This window comes from Gorilla gorilla, chromosome 1 (genome assembly GCF_029281585.2).
Source record: "Gorilla gorilla gorilla isolate KB3781 chromosome 1, NHGRI_mGorGor1-v2.1_pri, whole genome shotgun sequence".
NCBI lineage: Eukaryota > Metazoa > Chordata > Mammalia > Primates > Hominidae > Gorilla > Gorilla gorilla.
The window spans coordinates 223,437,604-223,464,798 of NC_073224.2; the positions used below are offsets into that span (position 1 = coordinate 223,437,604).

The 27,195-nt window shown below is 43.9% G+C and overlaps 1 protein-coding gene, 1 long non-coding RNA gene and 2 other non-coding genes across 8 annotated transcripts in view; all 4 read left to right on the plus strand.

Annotated features, from left to right (window-relative positions):
- The window catches only part of LOC115930164 (neuroblastoma breakpoint family member 9), a 469,129-nt gene that overhangs the window by 280,861 nt on the left and 161,073 nt on the right, over positions 1 to 27,195 (plus strand). The window lies entirely within an intron of this gene.
- Positions 168 to 241, plus strand: TRNAN-GUU (transfer RNA asparagine (anticodon GUU)). Its single transcript has one exon. It is a non-coding gene; the product is annotated as a tRNA-Asn (tRNA).
- On the plus strand, positions 6,338 to 19,023 carry LOC129533299 (uncharacterized). The gene is made up of 3 exons (XR_008679436.2): positions 6,338 to 6,408; positions 16,605 to 16,685; positions 16,764 to 19,023. It is a non-coding gene; the product is annotated as an uncharacterized lncRNA (long non-coding RNA).
- On the plus strand, positions 6,527 to 6,690 carry LOC115933125 (U1 spliceosomal RNA). The gene has a single exon (XR_004069119.1). It is a non-coding gene; the product is annotated as a U1 spliceosomal RNA (small nuclear RNA).

Genomic DNA, 27,195 nt, shown 5'->3' on the forward strand with positions numbered 1-27,195 from the left:
CTAACGCGCAGGCGTCCAACGTGACCGGCGCGACACACCGCTCTAATCTCTCTGGTTTACCAAAGCCTGGCTCGGTGGTCCTGCCCGGTGGGCCCTGAGAATAGACGGAACGGAGGACGTTCAGTTAGTGCGCCCTTCCTATATGCCCAGTAGAGTCAGAAGCGCTTGTCTCTGTGGCGCAATCGGTTAGCGCGTTCGGCTGTTAACCGAAAGGTTGGTGGTTCGAGCCCACCCAGGGACGCTTATTGGAACTTTTGAAGCATTCACGCAATGTCAATCACTAGATAAATGGGGAAGATCTTATCTTCCCGAAGTCCCAAGCCACTAATTTATGACTGATCCATGTCAAGGGCCGCCCACCTCCCCGACCAGATTCTAAACCGGCTATCTCCTGAAATGCCGGGTTTACACCTGTGTCACTAAGAAATCCTGAAACAGAGACCTAGGAACCCACTTCTGATGTGATAAAATTCTAATTCAGTCCATTATACGCTTAAACGAGTATTTACGTGTCTCCATTTTTTCATATTTTAGTAATAGGAATCCAGTATTACCTCCAGGATGTGCCTGGGTTTCCTGATTGCTCTATCAATAATGAGACCAGTGGAATCATTCATCATGATAGTGATTCTCTCCATCATTTTTGAAAATAGTCTTTTTCCTCAGTTTATGCATGATTTATTTAACCCTTTTCAAAATGTTTTTGTTAGCCAGGCATGGTGGCATGCACCTGTAATCCCAGCTACTCGGGAGGCTGAGGCAGGAGAATCGTTTGAACTTGGGAGGTGGAGGCTGCAGTGAGCTGAGATCACACCGCCACACTCCAGCCTAAGCATCAGAGTGAGACTCCATCTCAAAAAAATAATGTTTTTGAGATGACGTTAGTTTCATAGTTTTAGGATTACAAAGAATGCTGCAGTCACCAGTCCTGTACAGATATCTTTGGTCATTGTGGAAATGTTTACCCTGCAGACATTTCTATACTGTAGAGAGCTGGATGTGCCATTGCTACATTATAGTGCTTGTATAATGCTTCTAATCTGAGTCCATTCTGCAAATGTATCTTTTACGGGAGCAGTACCAAATAATATTCCAATATGAATGTTTATAAGAGGAAAAATGTGCAGATGTGCAGTTGAGCTGCGTGCCTCTCCATGGGGCTCATGTTCATAAAATGGTGGCGTTAGCAATCATCTGAGAGTGGAGTTTGTGGCCCTCTGACGTCAAAATCTGAGGCAATGGACATGAAAACCCTCACTGTACATCCTCTGTAGTCTGGCCAGAATCATTCCTAGGTCGGTGGTCTCTTATCAGGAGGGAATGCTGCTTGCTTGTTTTGTCAAAACCACAAAAGGGAGGGAAAGCATCAGGCTGTTGGTTGATAACAGCAGTGAAGCAAGTCTCTCCAAAGGCTTGGATTGTTAACCCTTAGGAAAAAAAATCCTAATTCTTGCCAGATGGTGCCATGAATTTCCAGGCTCTTGGTGTCCCAAGCAAAGAACTGTACATGACACACACAAAGCAGCAAAGCAAAGCAAAATTTATTAAGCACAGTAACAGTCTCAGAGTGGGGAGAGTGGGCTGATCTCTAGGATGTGAGATCAGTATTAGTTTGGTGTACATTGGGTCTTTTTATGTGTGTTTTTTTTTCTTCTCTTCACAAGGATGCCTAATCGTTAGCCAGTGTTTGCCTTTTGATTGATAGGCGTGTTGCTTAGTTATTTTGGCCCTTGTGTGCTTGCACATTGGCTGCATCCCATAATTTTAAGTACACGCATGATATGCAGTCCATATGCATGAGTTTTAATGAGCTGATTATCATATGGAGTCATGTTAAGGATACTTTTTTTCTCTACTACACGTGCCTATCTCTGAGGAGCTGCCCCTTTACTGGTTTGGATCTGGCCAGCCATGGGGTCCTGGCTTGCTTTTCTTTCTTTTTTTTTTTTTTGAGACAGCATCTCGCTCTGTTGCCCAGTCTGGAGTGTAGTGGTGCAATCTCGGCTCACTGCAACCTCCGCCTCCCGGGTTCAAGCGATGCTCCCGTCTCAGCCTCCCACGTAGCTGGGAGTACAGGAGTGCACCATCACACCCAGCTAATTTTTTGTATTTTTAGTAGAGATGGGGTTTCACCATGTTGGCCAGGCTGGTCTCAAACTCCTGACCTCAGGTGATCTGCCTGCCTTGGCCTCCCAAAGTGCTGGGATTACAGGCATGAGCCACCGTGCCCAGCCTTGCTTGCTTTTTTAAATCTTACTTTTTGTTTTGGCTGCTCAACTTCTGCCTTATATCTTGTTTCTTGCTCTCCCACCACATCACCTTGCTTCTTTCTCTGCTTTCACTCACTCTGCCTTTTATCCAACTTCCAATTCCCTCTGCTGTTCTCCTGCAACATAATGGCAGTTAGTGAGGGGAGGGTTTTGAGGTGGCATGTCCAACCTCCTAGCCTGCCACACCCAGAAACCGCTTTCGAGGTTTCTCTGTGGTCCTGTCAGCCAAGAGGGAGTCCACTCAGTTGGTTGTAGGGCCAAGGGCTTATTTTTATTTCTCAAACCTGACAAGATAAAGCTGGATTAATGCAGATTCTCTGCAGGTGTAAATTTCCCCTACAAAAGACAGTTTTGCAGAGTTACTTCTGTTTGCTGGCTCTCTGACAGCCATCTTAAAATATGCCAAAGAACTATATTCTGGGGTAAAATATTTTGATTTTCTTCATCTATCAACAGCCTCACCATGCTGCCAGCCTCCAATCCAAGCATACCTGAAGCTTTTCTTTTTTTGTTTGTTTGTTTGTTTGAGACACAGTCTCGCTCTGTCACCCAGGTTAGAGTGCAGTGGCGTAATCTCGGCTCACTGCAAGATTCGCCTCCCAGGTTCATGCCATTCTCCTGCCTCAGCCTCCAGAGTAGCTGGGACTACAGGTGCCTGCCACCACACCTGGCTAATTGTTTGTAAATTTTTTAGTAGAGATGGGGTTTCACCATGTTAGTCAGGATGGTGTTGATCTCCTGACCTCGTGACCACCCACCTGGGCCTCCCAAAGTGCTGAGATTATGTGCGTGAGCCACCGTGCCAGGCCCCTGAAGCCTTTCTTTTTAAAAAGCTTTCCCACCTTTATGACTGCCTTCAAGTCTCTGCCAAAACACAAATAACAGTGACTGACTCCCTGCTATAGCAAGCTCAGAATAAATAGCCTTTGCTTTTTTTCATTTGGTTGGTCTTTGTTTATTTGCAGAAGCTTCAATGTAGAGTTGACAAAGACTCCAGTCTTTGACCAAACCTTAGTGGTTTCCTCTGAGCCCTTTTCTCTGTTATTTCTTTGCCTGCCAAGTCCAGTTTTACGAAAGAATACTGTTGAGTCTAGTTTAGTAAGAGTCCTCGCAACCACCTTTGATAGCTAATCAAGTTCCTCTTAGTCATTTTCCATCCACTGACTTTCTTATCTTGCCAATTGGCTATAATCTTCAACTCCTCCTGCTGTATTCGAGGTTGAGCCCAGTTGTCTGCTGGTCTCTCTTGCCTACTGTAGTACATACAATAACATCTGTCTCATGTTTTTAAGAAGTGTCCAGTGCAGCCCCTCAGAAACTACCTTTGCAAAATTATGACAACAAGAGAAAGCTGACATGGCTGACTCCATCTTGGTTCTAGCCTCACAGGCTTGCTGTCTTTGCTCATTCCTGTGCAATTTCCCCCAAGCTATCTTTGGGAAAAATTGAGTTTATAGTTTAAATCAGGGCTCCCCAATCCCCAGGGCCATAAGACAGGTACTGGTCCATGGCCTGTTAGGAACCCAGCTGAACAGCAGGAGGTGAGCTGCAGGCTTTCGAGCATTACCACCTGAGCTCTGCCTCTTGTCACATCAGCATGAGCATTAGCTGCTCATCAGAGCTCGGACCCTATTGGGAACTGCTCATGTGAGTGATCCAGATTGCGCACTCCTTATGAGACTGTAACTGATGCCTGATGACCTGAGGTGGAACAGTTTCATCTGGAAACCATCCACCACCCCCTTCCATGGAAAAATTGTCTTCCACGAAACCAGTCCCTGGTGACAAAAAGGTTGGGGACAGCCAAAAAGGCTGGTTTAAATGATAACCTTCACCAAAACTAAATTACCCCTGTAAAATGAATGAAAGGCCACCAAGTTAGAAGGATGAAAGGGGCCTGATTTCTACTAAGATGTATGCCTCGTTAAATAATTACCAGCCATTGTTCCAGAAGTCACAAGATTGGCAGCTTCCCCAATTACTGCTGTGAAGAACATCACTATTGTAGAACCTAAGATTGGCCTCTTGAGATGTCTTTTCAGGCTTTGGCATTTCTGACTGCTAGATATCACCATCTGGCCCAAAAATCAACCAGCCCCTTAGCCCCCACCCAGAAGCTGACTCCATGCAGGAGGGCCGTTTGCCATGCCCCTGTGATTTCATCCCCAACAATCAGCACCGCGCAAGCCCTAGCCCCCTGCCCAACAAACTATCTTTGAAAAACCCCTCACCTCCAAGCCTTCAGTGAGATTGGTTTGAGTAATAACTCTGTCTCCCACATGTCGTGGCTGGCCTGTGCCAATGAAACTCTTTCCTGCAGTGCCATGGTCTCCATGAATTGAGTTTTTGTGTACATTGGTCAGGAAGAACCCATCAGGCGGTTACATCTGCAGGATGGTGCCAGTTCTTTCCACAAAGGCTGGTCAGATACCCAGAAAACATTTCTCCACTACTACCTGGACAATGTGTCTCCCTGTCAATCTCCAGGGAATGGGGCCTAGATCAAGTATTTAGTATTCAGCAGTTACTACACTGTCACCTAATCCCTCATTTTCAATATTTTGCCATGCTTCCAGTGGCCTAACTGGCCACCATGCCACAGAATCTTTACTTTATGGTCTCCAAGGAGAACTCTGCACTTGATGTTTTGTGATTTGAGCAATGGAATAGAATCTGATACTGGTGGGCTGGGGTATGTCCCTGGGCACTGGTGGGATCTCGACCCAAGCCGTGGTGTCCAGGCTCTTGACACCACCGTGAGAACAAAGTCAAAGATGAGTCAGAAAATAGTGAAAGAAGAAATTTATTGCAAAGCAAAAAGTACACACTCAAGAAAGGGGAGCTCGGGCATACCCGAGAGAGAATAATGGGTTCTGGGGTTTCATCTTGATGGGTTTCTTTAACCAAGAATTGGAATATTCACGAAAATTACTGCGTAAAGGTGGAGATTTCTTGGAACTGTGGTGCCATTTTTACATCAAACATTGGTCTCAGAACTGTCATGGCACTGGCGGGTGTGTGATTTAGTATGTTAATGAGCATATAATGAGGGCCTAGGTAAAACCTCCATCAAATCCAGCACCATGTTGGGTCCACTCAGTCTTAGCCAGCTTGGTCCACACCCTGGTTTTTCAGCGTCTTAACAGCCCACAGCCTCAAGTCATGTAAATCTGCTGCCTAGAATGTGTTATCCTGTGACCACCCTGTAGTATTCCTGTCTGAAATCTACTTGTAAATATTCAAATGGTCTTTGACTTGGGCATTCCAACTTTGCTTACTTCACAGTGTTTCCTGTGTAATATATAAGAAAAGATGATCCAGACATTTGTTAAACATCTCAAATAAGATGTATCCCAGGTATTTGTGTCAAATTTGGATTATTTTGGTTTCGTCTTTGCAGAATATAAAAAACTAACATGAGGTAAGCACTAAGGTGTGGAGATGGCTGTGCAAGAGATGACAAAGTCCAGCACCACGCTTGAGAGTGTCCAATCATCTCTTCTGGGGCAGCATAGTTTTCTACAATACTGATTTTTGAAAAAAAACAACAAATCCAAAAAAAAAAACCTACAAGATTCATGAATCTGGACAACTGTCTTTATAACATTACCAGTGATAAAACCAGTAAGGAAGGCTGGTTTGCAGTCATCTGAGCAGCCTCTTTACTTTCATAAATATGGTTTCTCTCTGATATTAAACGGCTTCCAATTGCAAGCAGAATGCTGCATCACAAGGATAAGGATGTGAAGAGAACGGGTTTCTTTTGTAATCCTAAACATTCTAGTCTGCGAATTAAAAACCATTATTTGAAGAAGGATGCCCCGGCTCCATCTGGCCACCGAAAGGTTGCTCCTTAACACAGGCTAAGCACCAGCTTCTTTGGGAGAGAACAGACGCAGAGACGGGAGGCAAAAAGGGAGAAGCAGACGTCACTTCCCCTTGGCGGCTCTGGCAGCAGATTGGTCGGTTGAGTGGCAGAAAGGCCGATGGGGACTGGGCAAGGCACTGTCGGTGACATCACGGAGAGGGCGACTTCTATGTAGATGAGGCAGCGCAGAGGCTGCTGCTTCGCCACTAGCTGCATCGCCACGAAGGAGTTCCCGTGCCCTGGGAGCGGATTCAGGACCGCTGATCGGAAGTGAGAATTCCAGCTGTGTGTCAGGGCTGGAAAGGGCTCGGGAGTGCGCGGGGCAAGTGACCGTGTGTATAAAGAGTGAGGCGTATGAGGCTGTGGCGGGGCCGAGGCACAAGCTCTCATACTTACCTGGCAGGGGAGATACCATGATCACGAAGGTGGTTTTCCCAGGGCGAGGCTTATCCATTGCACTCCGGATGTGCTGACCCCTGCGATTTCCCCAAATGTGGGAAACTCGACTGCATAATTTGTGGTAGTGGGGGACTGCGTTCGCGCTTTCCCCTGATTCTCCGTAGTTTCAAAAATAGACTGTATGCCAAGGGTTGTATCTTTTTACTTGCTGGGTTGTGTTCTGGTTGGCGTTTTATGTGGTAATTCTACAGTGGAGAGTTGGGGAATAAGAAGTAACATGTCGGCTGCACGCCATAGGAGAAAAAGCAAGCATTAGCCGTATGGGCTTTGTAACACAAGTTAACTATCGTGAAGTCCGCTCAGCTGTTCCCTTTCTACCCTGGCTGCTTTTTGCAGGGATTGGTCTGTGGTCTCTAGTCTCTTGGGTTCTCACCCTGTGTGAAAATCTTCGTGTTTTTCCCTACCCCCCGTCATCTCTTACACAGCCTCTGCTTCCAAGCGCAGCCCCCACAGGAGTTTGTAGGATTTCTGTGCTAGCGGGGACTGTGTTCTCACCTCATAGAGCCAGGTAGAAATTATGCAGATGGGCGCTGTTCTCTGGGAAGAAAGCAGGGCCTTTGGGGCTCTCAGTGTCCCCGTTGGGTTGTAGACATAACACGCTTACTTTGCAAAGGGGAACGGCTCTGCCGGCCCCCAGGTGCCCTAGCGCATATTCATGGAGGCCCGCAGGTCAGAACCGCAGTCTCACCTGTCTTGGCGGAAATGCCCTGCGATCCTCCCTGAGATAGAAGGCGGGAAGTTTTATGAGGAGCCGGTCCAGTTTCCCTACTATCTCCTGCCGTTTATATATCTAGTCTTTCTTCAGACTTTAAGCGACTGCTTCATGTTTGATGTCTCACTCCCACATCCTATATCCATTGCCAGGCAACTTTCTAGATAGCACCCTGACCCATCCTTCACACCCCCAAGAAGCCCTTTCCTATTTCCGGGGCCAGTGTCCTCCCCAGTCCCTCTTTCTTCAGACCCTCGCTTATCACCTTCATGGACAGAAAATATTTAGCTCTCTCTCAACCTGAGGTTTACACCTGACACGCGTCAGTGCCCTGGCAAATTCCTTAATACCCCTTCTCAAATAGCACTGTAAATCACCTCTTCTTAACTCCCAGAGGTATCTAATTGGTTTTGTCCCTGCACTACATGAATACTAGTATTCCACTACAGAGGAAAACCCCAGGCCTAGCGATGGCAGTTCCGGCCATTGTGCCAGCCTCTCCCAGGGTATGTTTTCTGACCTCACCTACTTTTGATCAACTGAGGTCAGGAGTTCAAGACCAGCCTGACCAACATGGCAAAACTCCGTCTCTACTAAAAACACATACACACGCACAATAATAATAATAATAATAATAATAATAATAATAATAATAATAATAATTGCCGGGCGCAGTGGTGTGTGTCTGTAATCCCAACTACTCGGGAGGCTGAGGGAGGAGAATCACTTGAACCCGGGAGGTGGAGGTTATTGTGAGCCGAGATCGCGCCATTGCACCACAGCCTGGGCAACAGAGTAAGATTCTGTCTCAAAAAAAGAAAAAAAATTAGAGCATCTGAGACATATTATTGGAGACAGTAGAATCCTGCATCCAACAGGCACTTGGTGCAGATCTGAACCCATTGACCTATAGGCTTATGTTCCCTATGTTCTATTAAGTATCATAAGCAGAAATTGAGCTCTTTGGCTTTTACCCACTGAGTATGGCTATAGGACAGGTCTCTCTCTCTCTCTCTCTCTCTCTCTCTCTCTCTCTCTCTCTCTCTCTCTCTTTCTCTCTCATTCTTTGCATCATTATTTTTTGCCATCAGTGTGGGGTTTTGGTTTTGAGGTTATGAAGTGAATTTCTGGGGACAATCTCTGTTGGGTGGTGTTGACAAGGATCCAGTCCCTGTTTGGTGATACATGACAGCTAATCTGTTCTGTGAGTCTTCTTTATTGTCTATTTATTGTCCTGAGAATAATGGTATTTCCTGATATTTGAGACTGCAGCAATGATAAGTTGTTCAGATCTTGTCTTTCCAATGTTTGGTAAAAATTTTACAGGCCCAACAGTTGTCAATATCTGCAAGAGTGGCATCTCTGTTACAAGAGTGATCTTACTACTCAATGTCCCCCCTCCCACCCAACTTTGTTTCCTAGGGGCTCTTGGCTTTAACGAATTTACTGTATCTAAAAGACATCTTAGTACAGGAAGAAAACTAAATCTGTAGCATGTAAGGAGCAGTTTTATTTGATTGGTATATTCAGGTTTCTAACCAGCTGAAAAATTCAAATACATGCCCTTTAAGGATTAAGTTTAAACCACACTACAAAAAGAGAAAAGATTTATATGATCACATAGAAGCAATGGAATCAGCAATATGAGTACTTTTCACAACGATACAAATCAAATTTAATAATCTCCAGAACATTAAGGAAGTTCAGCCCTTAATGAAAATGAATGAAAAGAAATTATTCACCCACTGTTACATGCCCTGGAAAGAGAATGCCCTGCCGGACTCAAAAGAGTATCACAATATTACTCAGATTTTCAGCAATGAAGGCCCTCCAAGGATCTAATGATGTTCATATTTTCAGTTTATTTCCTTCACTGATAAACATTGTTAATAGATACCATTGCCTCTGTTTTCACTTTAAGTGATGTTACTTAGCACAATTCGTTTCTTTAGAATACACCCTAGTTTGGTGGAAGGAATTTTCCTGCTTTATAAATATAGGATATTTTCTCATGAAACAAATTGGCGTACTCTTTCAGTGAAGTGAATAGACAAATTAGATCTCTAAAATTGTAAAGGAGTCACTGCCCCAATTATCTTAGGAACAATAATAATCACTTAGATAAAATTAAAATAAGAAAATTAAGCCAGGTATGGTGGCTCATAGCTACAGTCCCAGCACTTTAAGAGTTGGAGACCAGCCTGAGCAACACAGTGAAACCCCCGTCCCTACACATTTTTTAAGTATTAGCTAATTTTTTAAAGTTGGCCGGGCATGATAATGCATGACTGTAATCTCAGGCTGCAGTGAACTATGATTGTGCCACTTCCCTCCAGCTTGAGTGACAGAATGAGACTCCCAACTCAAAAAATAAATAAATAAATAAATAAAATTAAGAATTTGTTGAAAATTGTTTTACTACAATGCTAGGCTGCATGTCTTGCACCTGTACTCCCAGCAACTCAACATGCTGAGGCGGAAGGATTGCTTTAGGTCAGCGATTGGAGACCAGCCTGGGGAACAGGGCAAGACATCATCTCTAAAAAAATACAAGGAAAGCTGAGCCAGGAGGATTGCCTGAGCCCAGAAGTTCCAAGTTGGTCAGCTATGATTGCCCTGCTGCACTCTAGCCTGGATAACACAGCAAGACCCTGTGCCTTATTTTATAATTTATGTTTTTTTTTTACTGCTTATGCTTATTTATCTATTTATTTATTTTTGAGACAGAGTCTTGCTGTGTAGCCCAGGCTAGAGTGCAGTGGTGCCATGTCAGCTCACTGCAAGCTCTGCGTCCCAGGTTGAAGCTATTTCCCTGCCTCAGCCTCCAGAGTAGCTGGGATTACAGGCGCACGCCACCACACCCAGCTAATTTTTATATGTTTAGTAGAGACAGGGTTTCATCATGTTTGCCAGGCTAGTCTCAAACTCCTGACCTCAAGTGATGCACCTGTCTCGGCCTCCCAAAGTGCTGGGATTACAGGTGTGAGCCACCTCACCCGGGCTCCTTATGCTTGAAATGTGAGGTTTCATTAGGGAAAAATTTTCTTGTGGAATTTCTAACATGAAAAAATAATAGATTTAGCTGTAGATTAAATTAATGATCCTGGTGGTTTGGTCCAATAAAATAAATGAAATGAAATTGATAACAGAGAGGAATCTTTGATGCCTTTGAACAATTTAAATAATGTAATATTTATTATATAAAGACATGAAAAAGTTCATTACATTATTATTTTATTTATTTATTTATTTATTTATTTATTTATTTATTTTGAGATGTAGTCTCACTCTGTCGCCTAAGCTAGAGTGCAGTGGTGCAATCTCGGCTCACTGCAACCTCTGCTTCCCGGGTTCAAGCAATTCTCCTGTCTCAGCCTCCTGAGTAGCTGGGATTACAGGCGCACACCACCACACCTGGCTAATTTTTGTATTTTTAGTAGACACGGGGTTTCACCATGTTGGTCAGGCTGTCTTGAACTCCTGACCTCATGATCCTCCTGCTATGGCTTCCCAAAGTGCTGGGGTTACAGGCATGAGCCACTGCACCTGGCCCATTACATTATTTTTTAAAAATCAGTGTGACTCTTTTGACAAATTAGAATGGTTTAATAATCTTGGTTATGCTGGGCATGGTGGCTCATGCCTGTAGTCCCAGCACTTTGGGAGCCCGAGGTCAGGAGTTTGAGACCAGCCTGGCCAACATGGTGAAACCCTGTCTCTACTAAAAATACAAAAATTAGCCGGGCATGGTGGGGGGCTCCTGTAATCCCAGCTACTCAGAAGGCTGAGGCAGGAGAATTGCTTGAACTCAGGAGGCAGAGGTCGCAGTGAGCCAAGATCACGCCATTGCACTCCAGCCTGGGGGGGCGACAGAGTGAGACTCTGTCTCAAAAAAATAATAAATAAATAAAAATAAAGTATAAAAAATTAAAATTATGTATTCAAATACATTAAATATATGGCAATGAAAAGGAGGCCTAGCATGACTGTCTGCATTTTGCTCCTAACCCTTCCTACCCTGTGGTGACATCTTCCAGGCTAACTGCTTTTTCTTCTTTCTGCACATAGGCCAAGCTATCTATGGGAGGGATTTAGCTTACAGTTTAACTTTAAAGCACAGATGATAATAATCCCTTCCCCAAACTAACCCCTGAGAAGATAGAGAGGTTGTATACACAAGTAACAGTGTTATGCTGAAGATTTATAAGAGCAGTGTGACCTGACAAAGGACGAACAATTTTCACCATCCCCTTGGGCTCTCACTGCAGCCCATGTCTGTCATTGTCAGACCTCTTCACCTCAAGCGCCTCCTTCTTCCTCCCTTCCCTGACGTACAAGGAGCCTGAAAATCGTATTAATTTAAGATAATTCTTTAGGACATTAGTTCACCATCTGTTCAGTTTGGTGGCTCTCTGGAATAAAGTCACCTTCCCTGCCCCTACACCTCAACCCTCGACTTATTGGCTGTCATGCAGCAAGCGGTGAGTGCAGTAGGCGGAGATCACACCACTGCACTCCAGTCTGGGTGACCCTGTCTCAAAAAAAAAAAAAAAGAGAGAGAGAGAGAAATTTGGTTTTCAAACCAGACAAATTAAATAGGAGACTTAATTCCAATGAGACCTAGAAATGTCTAAATTTCTAAAATTTCTAAAAGAACTGAGAAAATTGCCTCCATTGAGGAAGTAAGCTGAAGGAGGTAAACTGTCATGTTTTCTGAATTGAGAAATATTGAGGAGGCTTTGTCTCTTTCACCTCCAGCTGCTCCTTCTCCTCCTGCCCCTGCACCTGCATAGTCTTTCTTACCTGAGCCTTCCTGTCCTGTCTTGCCTCTTCTTCCATCACCATCACCTAAGGAAAGTCCCCAGGGATCTGGTCCCTTCCCTGAAATTTCTGTTCTGACAGTCCCTTTCAAGGTAAAACCCAAACCCACAGGAAGAGGGGAGCCTACCGTTGTGTACACCACTTCACCAAAACGTGAATTAAGAATATTATAAAGGACTTCCCTGATCTAAACTTAAATACATTTCACTCTTCTGTTTCTAAAGCAGGCTCCAAGATCCTGTAGGCTTTGGCAGAAAATTTGACTTAACTGTTGAAATCTTTGAGCCCAAATATTCTGATCTTTATCAATTAATTCACATGCTGGCGAAGAAGGGAAGGCCACTAACTGGTTGCAAAAGGTAAATTGGAAGGATTTTCAAAAAGGGACTGAAGCAGAACATGAAAGGTTCACATTTTCACCAAATATCTCCAAGTTGCCATTCCCCAGGTCCTTCCTAAAAATATAGATTGGAGGATAATTCAGCATCGTACTAAAAAGCCAGACACATCTGTCTTTGCTTAACTAAAATGGTTTGAGAGCCAGGTGTGGTAGTTCATGCCTGTAATCCCAGCACTTTGGGAGGCTGAGGTGGGTGAATCACTTGAGGTCAGGAGTTCGAGACCAGCCTGCCAACATGGTGAAACCCTGTCTCTACTAAAAATACAAAAATTAGCCAGGTGGCTACTCAGGAGGCTGAAGCAAAAGAATTGCTTGAACCCAGGAGGTGGAGGTTGCAGTGAGCTGAGATCCTGCCACTGCAATACAGCCTGGGAGACAGAGTGAGACTCTGTCTCACAAAGAAAAAAAGAAAAAGAAAAAAGAAAAATAGAAAAAAAAATAGCAGGGTAGTAGAAATATAATGCACACAAGAATGATAATCATGAAGACAATCTGATTCTAGAAGAGTAAGGGAAGCTATTCCATTAGAGAGCCAACTGAAAACATCAAATCCCAGTTCACACCCCAGGGTGTGGGGTCACGTGCCTGTAGTCCCAGCTACTCGGGAGGATTCGTAAGGAGGTTTGCTTGAATTCATGAGGTCAAGGCAGGAGTAAACCCTGATCATGCCAGTGCATTCCAGCCTGGGTGACAGTGAGACCTTGTCTCAAAAACAAGCAAACAAACAACAAACAAAAACCCACAAAACCAAACAACAACAATTTGCCACCTCACTCTGAAATGACAGTGGCAAACATCACTTTGCTATTGGAAAATTAAAAGAAAAACACTCCCTCTTGCTATCAACCTGGCCTCTTGCTCTAACATGACTGACCCATGGTTTAAAATGCCCAAAAGCTGATGTACTCAAATTGTAATACACTTACCTGTTCTGCACCAGCATTTATTTTTGTCTGGAGGAGATCACCATCCATGGTCCTATAAATGTCTAACAGCATGGAATGATGAAGGGCAGTGTCTTTTAGGATATTTGGTTATATCTATATATAGGGCTCTGAAGAAACCCAACATTGGGCGAGTTCCCTCAAACTTTTCACTAGGCATGACCACTGCTCTATTTTAGATAGAGATTCTGTGGGGCAAAACCTGAGAATTATCTACCTGGCTATCAAGAAGATAGCTCCTTGCAGTTTTTGGGGGAGAACACTTTTGCTTCAAGGGAGCATTTCCTCCCAGGATTAGAAATCTTTCTGTAACCTCTGGAAATATTGCTGATGAAAACCAGGCATGGCGTGCTGCACAACTTGTAGTAATAAGGCAGAAGTTAAAAGAAAAAGACAAGTTTTCCTGTACTTGGCTGACTCCAAGACCTGCCATAGATAGAGCCCTAGCAGATCCTTGGTAACACGATCTGAAAAGTCAGAGCCCCGAGGAATGAGTTCCGGAGACTCTCTCAACACAGTCAGCCCCTAGCAAAGATAAGAGGAGAAAACAACAAATGCCTTTACTACCTTCTCTTTCCCCCTTTCCATTTCTAATTATTCAAGTTTTGTTAAGTTCCCGATTTCCCTTCAGTGCAGCTGCAAGGTCACCAGCTATACTTGCATTGCAAGACCTGTGACAGTTTGATTAGCTGCCTTTCTTCTGCTTCTATAAGCCCTCTTGCCTGCCCCCAAGTTTCATGCCATCAAATTCCCACCGCGCCATTCAAACTAGCCAACCCCCTTTCAGAAGTGTGTATAAAGTCAAGCCCTGTCTTTGTTCGGGGCTCAGCCTTTGGATTTTAATCTGCTGGGCCTCAGTGCAGTCAATAAATCCTCCCGTTCCACCCATTGGTCTCTCTGTTCTCCTGATTCCCACAACAGTAGTAGGGGACTGCGTTCGCACTTTCCCCTGGTCTTTCATGGTATGAATAATGGACAGCATTTTTTTTTCGCCTATAGTCGCAGGCTCGGTCTCAGTGATTGTATGCTGTGGTCAGCTGTTTTTGTTTTTGTGAGACCTTGTTTTCTTGTTTACTGTCCTGGGACAGATGTCTGTAGTCACTTGTTTCCTCGGAAGGCAAATTTCAGTCTCTGTGGGGGAGGTCTCCCATGTTAGATGTGGTGGTACTTTGCAGGCAGAGCTCAGGGATCTAGGCTTCCGTGCTTTGTAGATTGCTCAATGGTCCCCAAGGCCTAGTCGCTTTTAACACCACTTGAAAACCTTAGTGTTTTTCCACTGTCCCCAGAGTCACCTCTTACACAGCCTCTTTTTTTGTTTGTTTGACTTTTTCTCTGAGAGACAGTCTCACTGTATCTGGTGGCATCTTGGTTGAATCGATCCTCCCATCTCAGCCTCTGGAGTAACAGAGGCAGGACTCACCAAAGCCGGCTAATTTCTGTTCTTGTTTTTGTTGTGGTGGTGGTTGTTTTGTTTTTTTAAGAGTTGAAGTTTCTCCATGTTGCCAAGGCGACGTGCTCCCGGGGAAGGAGGCCGCCTGCCTGGGGGCCGGCTGGAGCCACGTCCCAGGGCTGGGGGCGCTGTGGGCACTGTGGGTACGGCACCCACCGCTGCCCGGCACCGGAGGCCAAGAGAGCGTTCCCGACGGGCTCCGCGGATGCCCCGCCGCGTCCTGCTGCCCATCCTGCCCAGGTTGTCGCGGGCCGGGGGCACGACAAGAGGCCGGGGCCTGCCCGGACGCAGCGACCTGCAGGGCGCAGCTGTCCCTCCACCAGCCGGGGTCCCCTTGCTCAGCCCATGAGACAAATAAATGAATAAATAAGTAAATGAATAAATAAGTAAGTAAAAGATGGAGTCTTGCTCTGTCGCCCAGGGTGGAGTGCAGTGGTGCGATCTCGGCTCACTTCAACCTCTGCCTCCCAGGTTCAAGTGATTCTCCTGCCTCAGCCTCCTGAGTAACTGGGATTACAGGTGCATGCCACCACACCCGGCTAATTTTCTGATTTTTAGTAGAGACTGGATTTCATCATGTTGGCCAGGCTGGTCTCGAACCCGTGACTTCAAGTGATCCACCCGCCTTGACCTCCCAAAGTACTGGGATTACAGGCATGAGCCACTGCACCCAGCCAGAAGCGGGCATTAATATGCAGGCGCCGTATAGGGCAACATCTGTGTGCACCTCTTACAAATCTTAATGCTGTGTATATGAGGGGGTTCTTTCGTGTCCCCCTGGGGATGTTTGAGGTTGCCTGTATGTGTTATGTGTGTGCATATCTTTAGGCTCAGATATGCATAGGCGGATTGACACCTCTGTTTGAATGTATTCCCATGAGCTCCTGCCATTAATTCACCATCACAAGAAATATTTACTGAGCGTGAGCCATGCCATTCCACAGCCACCATTCTAGTACTAAGATACAATGAGGAACAAAAAATCCAGGCTTTCTGAGCTCACACTGGGGGGGGGGGGGGGGTCATGGTGGAAAGACAGAGGCATCAATGTAATAAACAGAAACCACGAAAGGGCTAAGTGTTCCGGAGGAGAGGCACATGGTGTACTGAGGCCCCTGAGGTAGACCCCAGGTGCACCTTTGAGTTTTGCTTGCATGGTTTGTGTTTGTGGGCTCACCTGCATGTGTCCATGCATGCTCCGTCTGCGTGCCCGTGCATGGCTGCATCACCCCATGCACACGTGCACTGCCCCTGGGCTTGCCCACATGTGCTGCTCCCCAGGGCGCCAGGCTATCAGCCTACAAGGCATTGTGGGTCTGGGCCCAGCCTGCCACCCCCTACAGAGGCCTGAGCCTGCCTTCCCAGGAGGCCCAGGACTCTCACCCAGGGCCCTTCCCTGCAGCTGGAGCAGGCTCTGTGGCTGGAATCTGGTGAGCTGGAGACGCAAGAGCCCAGGGGGCTGGTACCCCAGAGCGTGGAGTTGCGGAGGCAGCTGCAGGAGGAGCAGGCCTCCTAGTGGCGCAAGCTGCAGGCCTACCTGGAGGGCCAGCAGCGGCAGGCCCAGCTTGTGCAGCGGCTGCAGGGCAAGGTCAGGGCCACCCATTCCTGCTCTTTCCCTCCCACGTGTTCACTTTGCCCTGCCCCCACCCCTGGGGCTCACCATCAGCTCCCCATTCCCAGATTCTCCAGTACAAGAAGAGGTTCTCGGAGCTGGAGCAGCTGTTGGAGAGATCCGGAGAGCTGGAGCAGCAGCAGCTGAGGGTGGGTGCCAGGGTGGGGCAGAGGCAGGCCCTGCCCTCCATCTGCCCAGCCTGATGCTTTAACCTCTCTGCCACCCAGGACACAGAGCACAGCCAAGACCTGGAGAGTGCCCTCATCTGGCTGGAGGAGGAGCAGCAAGGAGGGCCAGGGCTGGCAGCATGGCCCCCTGGGCGAGCGCCTACTGATCCCCTGTGCCCCATTCAGGAGTGCCAGCCTGGCCCAGGTGAATGCCATGCTCTGAGAACAGCTGGACCAGGCAGCTTTGGCCAACCAGGCTCTGAGTGAGGAGATACGAAAGGTGACCAGTGACTGGACTCGCAGCTGCAAGGAGCTGGAGCAGTGGGAGGCGGCATGGAGGCGCGAGGAGGAGGTGGGCATGGGGGTGCAGGGAGGCCAGCAATATAAGAGGAAGATAATGCACAATTATGCTAGTAAGACTCTCTTTTCCAATAATGTTTGCTCTTCTCAATACTACATTTAAAAAGGAAATAGTAGCACTTGAACAGTTAAGTAAGAAGATGAACAAAATTGAACAGAGGAAAAATAAGTGTCTGAAGACATGTTGAAAATACATTTAGAGACAGTCTGTCTGAGACAGGAGCTGAGCTGGCCAATCCATCTTTTAAATAATTGAACATCATTCAGGTGTCAAGTATTTGACCTGGAGCCTGGAAGGGGAGGAGAGAGTCCAAAAAAAAGTCAAAATATAAAGAAAAAAAAATTAAAGAATTTGTCCCACAAATCAGGCAACCAAGGTCTAAACTTATACCCTCTGCCTGGGTAAATTGTTGTTGCTTCTTTCTGTGACTCTTAAAAGATGTACAATATACCTCATTTAATGACTTTGATTTATTCATGAAAACTCTATCCCCATGGGAAAAGCTGTTAAATGAAAAAAGATTTCTTTTAAGTAGAAAAATTATGAAAGGATTCCTTCCAACCCTCCATACCCAAAATTTCTCAAATGAATTATATATCTATCAATTATCAATATATATCAAAATATATCAATTAAAAATATCGGTTAAACAATACATCAATTGAACTATGAAAGCAAGCTTATTTAAGTAGCAAAGAATAACGTGAAGGTTAGTAAGTATAGCTTATACTTAAAATACAATGAATTGAAAGCTCATGGCACTTCATATAGTAGGAAGAAGAAACTTAATAGAAAGTGGTAGCTGAGGGAGAAGGACTGCAAGGGAGTTATTTGGAAAATGCATTTTTTTTATTTCTGCATCATTTTGTTCACAAATTATTCTTAATCTTTTGTGAATTTGTGGATCTCTTGAACTCAAACCAGACTTAAAAATACAGTTATAGCACAGAAAAAAATCTTTAATGGCAAAATAAAAGCTAAGCAAGAGAGCCTTTCAAAACACATGAAAACAACACACACATACAAAAAAAAAAGAATAAAGAGATGTACAAGTGACACCTCCTCAACCTTCTCACTTGGTGTACGTATGCACAGTAAATTATTTTGGGCTCAGCCAAGCATGGGAGCAATTCAAATAGATCCATATGATATTCTCTGATTAGAAACTCTTTGGAGTAAGTTGGTGAGTGTATCTTTGCCTAAAACAGTCATGTCAAAATATAGCTTCCTATAGCATATTTATTTAGTATCATTTTGGTGAAAAAGTGGTTATACAGAATAGAAAAGAGTTGTCCAAAACTAAGTGGTTGACCTTTCCAGAGCCATTCCCTGCAGAATTGTTATGTAAGTCTGTTCCATACTCATAAAGGAATACTCAGCTGACCCAACTGATTTTCTCGTGTTTTTTCCTTCAAGGGCTAGTAGAAGTCTATATGTTGTGGTGGGAAACAACCTCAGCCCTATAGTCCAACATTTGCCTATCAAAACTTGTCCTATGATTTACAAAACTAGAACCTCACTGGTAAGTCACATTCCCAGAGTCTCCCCCATCCCTAACCCCAGTCACGGAAAGTAAATCAAATCATTGTCACTCTTTCTTAACAAAGAGTATACATTTACAACTTGAGTAAAATTACAGGTACCGTCTGGGGCCTTCAAGGGGGAACTTGAAGTCTCAATACCGCAGTTGTCCAATCAGAGGATCCAAGATGAATATACTCAAGGACTTTATGCTTGGCATCCTCTGGAGACAGTACATAACCACCAGCTTGGTTTAACTGGAGATTCATTTGGGTTAGGAGAAATTATGTAGGCAATGTACTTAGTCAATGGAGGCCTTATGCCTGAAGACTTACAAGAATCTGAATTCGTACGTTACTTTTCCTTTAATGGAGTGGAATTCCAAATGAAAATAATCAAACAGCATGTGCATAAACATTAGATATAATACCCACATTTACAAAGCCTTTATAGATATGCAAGTGTTACTGCATCTGTCCCTAGCTTCTGTACAGAATTTAATGGGTAGCTGTTACTATTTTATTGTTGTATAAAAATGAGGAAACTGATAAGTTGTCTAAAGGTGCACAACCAAAACACATCAAAGCCATTGTGAAATACAGGTCCCCGGATTTCAAAAACAGATCTTCTGCTTATAAATTCAGTCTTTTTCATACTGCCATAAACTCCAGAATGGGAAAACAAAGTTACTATCAGAAAAGCTTCTTTTAGCTGGGCGTGGTGGCTCATGCCTGTAATCGCAGCACATTGGGAGGCCAAGACAGGCAGATTACTTGAGGTCGGGAGTTCGAGACCAGCCTGGCCAACATGGTGATCTCTACTAAAAATACAAAAATTAGCTGGGCATGGTGGCGGGCACCTGTAATTCCAGCTTCTTGGGAGGCTGAGGCAGTAGAATCGCTTGAGCTGGGGAGGCCGAGATGGCTTAGTGATCTGAGATGGCGCCACTGCACTCCAGCCTGGGTGACAGAGTGAGCCGACATCGCGCCACTGCACTCCAGCCTGGGTGACAGAGTGAGACTCCATCTCAAAAGAGAAAAGAAAGCTTATTTTTTCCCCTAATCACCATAATATTCACTATTAAGTGATGGAAATAGAAATAATTTACTTAGCAAATCCTTTCTAGTTCAAATAATTTGTATACAGGCTGTGCAAACATAATAATGAGAGATTCTTTTTAGTCATCTTGCTTTATATCACTAATTACACTCTTATTTAATGATATTTTAAAGAAAAACGTGTTTATTTTCAAGTAGAAAAGTCATATATGTCCACCAAGGAAAGCTGGAACAAATGTAAAATACATAAAAAAGATAACAGCTAAATTTCTAAAGCATTCAAAAAAAAGACAAATAGAAGGGTGTCAGATTAGGAAAGTATGTCTTGTAAGGTGTAACGGACAGACTGATTAGCTTAGAGATGTGGATCTCAAAGTGGTTCTCAGAGCAACAGCATCAGGGTCACCTGGGAACGTGTTAGAAATGCAGATTCTCAGGTACCATCCCACATTTAATGAATCAGAAGCTCAGAGTAGAGACCAGCAATTTGTTTCAACAAGTCCTTCAGGGATTCTGATACAGCTGATGTTTGAGAAACACTAGCTTTAGGTAAACATAAGAGGGTCACGTTAGTATTTTTAAATCATTGGAAGTTGGTTTGTTTTGTTTTTTCTTAAGTGGGACTCATTTGTACTTCAATACACAGAATGGATATTTAGAGGAAGTCGTTTTTGACCTAACACAGATGAGCACTTCCAATTGAATAGCGCTTTCTGATAATGGGGCTGCCCCCTACAAGTGAATAACTGGGTTTCTCTAGGCTGGAGCTGCAGACAGGTCACTATGTGTATGGAGGATTGTATTAATATCATCGTGGCTCTTTATAGCTCTGCATTACTAATATTCTGTTTTAAAGTCTCTCCACAATATCCAATATCTCTGTGTTAATGATGGTAAGGACTGGGTAACAGTAACAATCATCCTGTTGTTGACAACAGATGATAAGAGAAAGCCCAACTTTACACTCTGTATAATCTTACCCCAATGCCCCATTCCTCGTCTAATTTTTTTTTACATGTTAACACATGACCTTGGCATTACTAAATAAGAAGCCCTCTCACTTAGAACCCGATGTGGTATGATAAAAATTATTTTGAGAACAATCAGGAGCTCTAGTTTTCAATTCTGCTTCTCTTCTCAAGTAGTTCTGTGCCTTAGTTTCTTCTTTGTAAATTTAAATGGTTGGAACCCAGGATCTGTTAAGTGTGATTCAAGCTGAAATTGTATGTACCCCACACTGAGTTTCTCTGCTATACCCCTAACCCATTCAACAATCACACCACCAGTTTTCAGGACTCACAGTAGGATAGCCATCTATCATTTGTTAATAGGTGTGCTCTTTCATCCAAACAAGAAACTCATGATTTCTGCAGTTTTTTATTGTAGCCAGGTTCTAGGTGCTGGCCTGGAACTATAAAAGGAACATTTCACAAAAAGTCATGACAATATACACGGGAAAGACAATTTCTTTGAATATCCATTATCTCAATATGGAGTCTGGCTGTGGATGGCCAAGAGATAGTTTCCTTATCTGGAAAAAGTTTTTAAATGAGGCTTGGTGGACGATATATCTTTGCATCATTACAAAGAAGAGAAAAGAGAAATCTCACAACTGAAGAAAGTGAAATCCACTTTACTTAATGCGGACCTCTGTCTCTGGTGTGCAGGTCCTCTGTGTCCAAAGATAATTAGCACTTTATAATGCTAATTATTATAATTATGTCTGAGAAAAAAATCATTAGAGGGTAGGTCCGTTCACTGATTTTCAGCTGCCCCCTCTATTTAAAAATAAGGTCATTTTTCTATGAAATAGCTTTAGGAGCTCAAAGCAGAAAGAGGGTTATAGAAAATCCTGTGTAGGTATAAGCCTGAGTTTTTAATATTCTTATAATTCTGTGATGTGTCTGGAAACTGAACCGGGAGGAAAACAGTGAACCTATTTAGTCCAGGAGAGTAGAAATCAGGACTCAGAAGAGTAAACATTTCTGTAATAGTCAGTCCTCAAATAGTCATTCATTGACCTTCCACTGGGTGTCTGGCAATGTGCAAGCTGTTTCTAGATGCTACCTCATGTAACCACCATCACAGTTGCACATAGCAAGTACTAGTACTCCACTTTCATAGATTAGGAAGTAAAATCTTAGAAATTAGCTGCCCAGTGTCATGTATGTAGGAAAGGAAAGCTGGATTCTGATTCATATTTGCTGGCTCCAAAGCACTTGTTGTAAATACTTCACTATCCTGTATTTACACGTAAATGTACCATTTCTCTTAGGGGTCTTGAAATACTGAACCAAAGACTGGTGTAGGGGAAGGGCAGTTTAGAAATACCTGGAAATTTGGTTGTTTGAAGGAAGCCCACTCTCCGATGGTAGGAGATCAAGCTAACAGAATAGCTGAGAATATTTTCTGAGAGCCCCAGAAGTATAAATACGGTCTAGGGGGAAAAATTTGGGACACAGAGTGAAAATAGCCTGCCTCTGAAGACCAGCTTCATTTCTTTCCCTCTGGATGTTAATGAAAGAGCCTTTAACTTTGCCTGGCCTCAGTTACTAATTTCTAAAACAACTGCTGCTACTATTACTACGGATCTTACTGCTACTATGACCACCACCACCACCACATCAGTTACTGAGAACTGAACTAGATGCCAAGCAAAAATGGTAAACACTTCATATACATTATCTTTTTAAACACAAAATGTACTATTAATCCAGTTTTACATATAAGAAAACTGAGGCTCAAAGAGGCTAAGTAATTTGTATGTGAACATGCTTTACACTATGTAAAATACCTTATTAGTAGATATCACTATTATTAAGAACCTATCAGCCGGAGAGGAAGAATTGGCCTTTTATCTTTCTAAGATGCACAGTTGTCTTTCTGTTTAATGGTTTTTTAAAAATCCCCCTGTGACAAGCTCCAGAGGACAAATAATTTATTTCTTGGGGTGTATGGCTCTCTAAATGAATTAATTGATAGGCATCCCATTGTCAGTCTCAGGGATGTGGAAATAAAACAGACATGAGATGTTTTTTACCAAATGTGGGGAAAAGCAAGAGAGATCAGATTGTTGCTGTGTCTGTGTAGAAAGAAGTAGACATAGGAGACTCCATTTTGTTCTGTACTAAGAAAAATTCTTCTGCCTTGAGATTCTGTTCATCTATAACCTTACCCCCAACCCGGTGCTCTCCGAAACATGTGCTGTGTCAACTCAGAGTTAAATGGATTAAGGGCTGTGCAAGATGTGCTTTGTTAAACAGATGCCTGAAGGCAGCATGCTCCTTAAGAGTCATCACCACTCCCTAATCTCAAGTACCCAGGGACACAAACACTGCGGAAGGCCGCAGGGACCTCTGCCTAGGAAAGCCAGGTATTGTCCAAGGTTTCTCCCCATGTGACAGTCTGAAATATGGCCTCGTGGGAAGGGAAAGACCTGACCGTCCCCCAGCCCGACACCCGTAAAGGGTCTGTGCTGAGGAGGATTAGTATAAGAAGAAGGCATGCCTCTTGCAGTTGAGACAGGAGGAAGGCATCTGTCTCCTGCCTGTCCCTGGGCAATGGAATGTCTCGGTATAAAACCCGATTGTATGCTCCATCTACTGAGATAGGGAAAAACTGCCTTAGGGCTGGAGGTGGGACCTGCGGGCAGCAATACTGCTTTGTAAAGCATTGAGATGTTTATGTGTATGCATATCTAAAATCACAGCACTTAATCCTTTACATTGTCTATGATGCAAAGACCTTTGTTCACGTGTTTGTCTGCTGACCCTCTCCCCACTATTGTCTTGTGACCCTGACACAACCCCCCTTTGAGAAACACCCACGAATGATCAATAAATACTAAGGGAACTCAGAGGCTGGCGGGATCCTCCATATGCTGAACGCTGGTTCCCCGGGTCCCCTTATTTCTTTCTCTATACTTTGTCTCTGTGTCTTTTTCTTTCCTAAGTCTCTCGTTCCACCTTACGAGAAAGACCCACAGGTGTGTAGGGGCAACCCACCCCTACATCTGGTGCCCAACGTGGAGGCTTTTCTCTAGGGTGAAGGTACGCTCGAGCGTGGTCATTGAGGACAAGTCGACGAGAGATCCCGAGTACATCTACAGTCAGCCTTACGGTAAGCTTGTGCGCTCAGAAGAAGCTAGGGTGATAATGGGGCAAACTAAAAGTAAAATTAAAAGTAAATATGCCTCTTATCTCAGCTTTATTAAAATTCTTTTAAAAAGAGGGGGAGTTAAAGTATCTACAAAAAATCTAATCAAGCTATTTCAAATAATAGAACAATTTTGCCCATGGTTTCCAGAACAAGGAACTTTAGATCTAAAAGATTGGAAAAGAATTGGTAAGGAACTAAAAGAAGCAGGTAGGAAGGGTAATATCATTCCACTTACAGTATGGAATGATTGGGCCATTATTAAAGCAGCTTTAGAACGATTTCAAACAGAAGAAGATAGCGTTTCAGTTTCTGACGCCCCTGGAAGCTGTTTAATAGATTGTAATGAAAAGACAAGGAAAAAATCCCAGAAAGAAATGGAAAGTTTACATTGCGAATATGTAGCAGAGCCGGTAATGGCTCAGTCAACGCAAAATGTTGACTATAATCAATTACAGGAGGTGATATATCCTGAAACGTTAAAATTAGAAGGAAAAGGTCCAGAATTAGTGGGGCCATCAGAGTCTAAACCACAAGGGCCAAGTCCTCTTCCAGCAGGTCAGGTGCCTGTAACATTACAACCTCAAACGCAGGTTAAAGAAAATAAGACCCAACCGCCAGTAACTTATCAATACCGGCCACCAGCTGAACTTCAGTATCGGCCACCCCCAGAAAGTCAGTATGGATATCCAGGAATGCCCCCAGCACCACAGGGCAGGGCGCCATACCCTCAGCCGCCCACTAGGAGACTTAATCCTACGGCACCACCTAGTAGACAGGGTAGTGAATTACATGAAATTATTGATAAATCAAGAAAGGAAGGAGATACTGAGGCGTGGCAATTCCCAGTAACGTTAGAACCGATGCCACCTGGAGAAGGAGTCCAAGAGGGAGAGCCTCTCACAGTTGAGGCCAGATACAAGTCTTTTTCGATAAAAATGCTAAAAGATATGAAAGAGGGAGTAAAACAGTATGGACCCAACTCCCCTTATATGAGGACATTATTAGATTCCATTGCCCATGGACATAGACTCATTCCTTATGATTGGGAGATTCTGGCAAAATCGTCTCTCTCACCCTCTCAATTTTTACAATTTAAGACTTGGTGGATTGATGGGGTACAAGAACAGGTCCGAAGAAATAGGGCTGCCAATCCTCCAGTTAACATAGATGCAGATCAACTATTAGGAACAGGTCAAAATTGGAGTACTATTAGTCAACAAGCATTAATGCAAAATGAGGCCATTGAGCAAGTTAGAGCTATCTGCCTTAGAGCCTGGGAAAAAATCCAAGACCCAGGAAGCACCTGCCCCTCATTTAATACAGTAAGACAAGGTTCAAAAGAGCCCTACCCTGATTTTGTGGCAAGGCTCCAAGATGTTGCTCAAAAGTCAATTGCCGATGAAAAAGCCCGCAAGGTCATAGTGGAGTTGATGGCATATGAAAACGCCAATCCTGAGTGTCAATCAGCCATTAAGCCATTAAAAGGAAAGGTTCCTGCAGGATCAGATGTAATCTCAGAATATGTAAAAGCCTGTGATGGAATCGGAGGAGCTATGCATAAAGCTATGCTTATGGTTCAAGCAATACCAGGAGTTGTTTTAGGAGGACAAGTTAGAACATTTGGAGGAAAATGTTATAATTGTGGCCAAATTAGTCACTTAAAAAAGAATTGCCCAGTCTTAAATAAACAGAATATAACTATTCAAGCAACTACAACAGGTAGAGAGCCACCTGACTTATGTCCAAGATGTAAAAAAGGAAAACATTGGGCTAGTCAATGTCGTTCTAAATTTAATAAAAATGGGCAACCATTGTCGGGAAATGAGCAAAGGGGCCAGCCTCAGGCCCCACAACAAACTGGGGCATTCCCAATTCAGCCATTTGTTCCTCAGGGTTTTCAGGGACAACAACCCCCACTGTCCCAAGTGTTTCAGGGAATAAGCCAGTTACCACAATACCACAATTGTCCCCCACCACAAGCGGCAGTGCAGCAGTAGATTTATGTACTCTACAAGCAGTCTCTCTGCTTCCAGGGGAGCCCCCACAAAAAATCCCCACAGGGGTATATGGCCCCCTGCCTGAGGGGACTGTAGGACTAATCTTGGAAAGATCAAGTCTAAATCTAAAAGGAGTTCAAATTCATACTGGCGTGGTTGATTCAGACTATAAAGGCAAAATTCAATTGGTTATTAGCTCTTCAATTCCTTGGAGTGCCAGTCCAGGAGACAGGATTGCTCAATTATTACTCCTGCCATATATTAAGGGTGGAAATAGTGAAATAAAAAGAATAGGAGGGCTTGGAAGCACTGATCCGACAAGAAAGGCTGCATATTGGGCAAGTCAGGTCTCAGAGAACAGACCTGTGTGTAAGGCCATTATTCAAGGAAAACAATTTGAAGGGTTGGTAGACACTGGAGCAGATGTCTCTATCATTGCTTCAAATCAGTGGCCAAAAAATTGGCCTAAACAAAAGGCTGTTACAGGACTTGTCGGCATAGGCACAGCCTCAGAAGTGTATCAAAGTACTGATATTTTACATTGCTTAGGGCCAGATAATCAAGAAAGTACTGTTCAGCCAATGATTACTTCAATTCCTCTTAATCTGTGGGGTCGAGATTTATTACAACAATGGAGTGCGGAAATCACCATGCCCGCTCCATTATATAGCCCCACGAGTCAAAAAATCATGACCAAGATGGGATATATACCAGGAAAGGGACTAGGAAAAAATGAAGATGGCATTAAAGTTCCAGTTGAGGCTAAAATAAATCAAGAAAGAGAAGGAATAGGGTATCCTTTTTAGGGGCGGCCACTGTAGAGCCTCCTAAGCCCATACCATTAACTTGGAAAACAGAAAAACCAGTGTGGGTAAATCAGTGGCCGCTACCAAAACAAAAACTGGAGGCTTTACATTTATTAGCAAATGAACAGTTAGAAAAGGGTCATATTGAGCCTTCATTCTCACCTTGGAATTCTCCTGTGTTTGTAATTCAGAAGAAATCAGGCAAATGGCGTATGTTAACTGACTTAAGGGCCGTAAACGCCGTAATTCAACCCATGGGTCCTCTCCAACCTGGGTTGCCCTCTCCGGCCATGATCCCAAAAGATTGGCCTTTAATTATAATCGATCTAAAAGATTGCTTTTTTACCATCCCTCTGGCGGAGCAGGATGGCGAAAAATTTGCCTTTACTATACCAGCCATAAATAATAAAGAACCAGCCACCAGGTTTCAGTGGAAAGTGCTACCTCAGGGAATGCTTAATAGTCCAACTATTTGTCAGACTTTTGTAGGTCGAGCTCTTCAACCAGTTAGAGACAAGTTTTCAGACTGTTATATTATTCATTATATTGATGATATTTTATGTGCTGCAGAAACGAAAGATAAATTAATTG